The sequence below is a fragment of the Poecilia reticulata genome, linkage group LG21, assembly GCF_000633615.1.
Source record: "Poecilia reticulata strain Guanapo linkage group LG21, Guppy_female_1.0+MT, whole genome shotgun sequence".
Taxonomy (NCBI): domain Eukaryota; kingdom Metazoa; phylum Chordata; class Actinopteri; order Cyprinodontiformes; family Poeciliidae; genus Poecilia; species Poecilia reticulata.
The window spans coordinates 1,196,445-1,197,561 of record NC_024351.1 but is presented as its reverse complement, the minus strand read 5'-3'; positions in this window follow the sequence as shown (position 1 = coordinate 1,197,561).

The following is a 1,117-nucleotide window of genomic DNA, read 5'->3' as shown; positions in this document are numbered from 1 at the left end:
GCAGCTCCGGACCTGCAGCTCTGGACCAGCAGCTCTGGACCAGCAGCTCTGGACCAGCAGCAGCGCCGTTTCAGGACCCCAGAAACCAGATTCACGTAAAAGTATCTGATAAAAAGTTACTCAAGTAACTGATCAAATAATATTTAAATATTACGTCATCAGATGGACCAACATTTAGAGTTAAATGGGACTTTTGCTATTTTAAGAACCAAACTGACAAAAATTCTTATAACAAAAAATAATAAAAGGTAAAGAAAATTTTTAAAATCAGTTTATTTCAATAAAAACTGTGAAACTTTAACAGGTTCGAGTCCCTCTGCTGAGTTTTTAGACATTTTACTGCAGGAAGAGCAAAACCTGCTGAGCTCTGCAGGAACCTGAGATGTGATGTCACTTCCTGTGAGTGTCTGCCTGTATCCCGGCTCGGTTCGGCTCGGTTCGGTTCGGTTCTGGGGCTCCTGCGGGTCAGACGGTCCGGCCCTGACCGCTGCTCACTTCCTCATGTTCGTGTTGGGAAAGTTTCTGTCATCCTGACAGTTGATGAGTTTTGATCTTCTTGGAAAAACTTTCATCATGTTTCAACATCCGGTTCTGTTGATCAGAACCCAAACAGAACCGACAACAAAACTGTTTCTGTGAAGTTTCAGCGTTTTTCCTCCAAGTTCTCAGGTTTCAAGAAAATAACCACAAAAATAGAAACATCTGGAAAATAATCCTTCTATTCACAAAAAGTCATTTTTACAAAACAACTGAATGTAAAAACTGATGTCAAATAATTTCAGTTAAACTAAAGGAAGCTGCAGGTTCAGGAAGTGGAGTTTACCTGTATCTGTACTTAAGTAGATTTAATAATGGATACTTTCTACTTCACTACATTTCTACTAAACTCTCGCGTTACTCATTACATCCAAGTCTCGTTGCGCTTTTTTTCCGTTAAAATGTGAAGTTCAGGGATTTAAGGTGGCGCCGTAAAATCCCAGCAATAACGTGACTTAGTGTCTGTTGTCACCCATCGGCTCCACCTTTACTCGCTGCGGAGCTCCAGACATGCGCAGTGGTTTCCTCTGAGCGGGAGAAGATGTCTGACTAATGTCAGTTATATAATAGCTGCATAAAT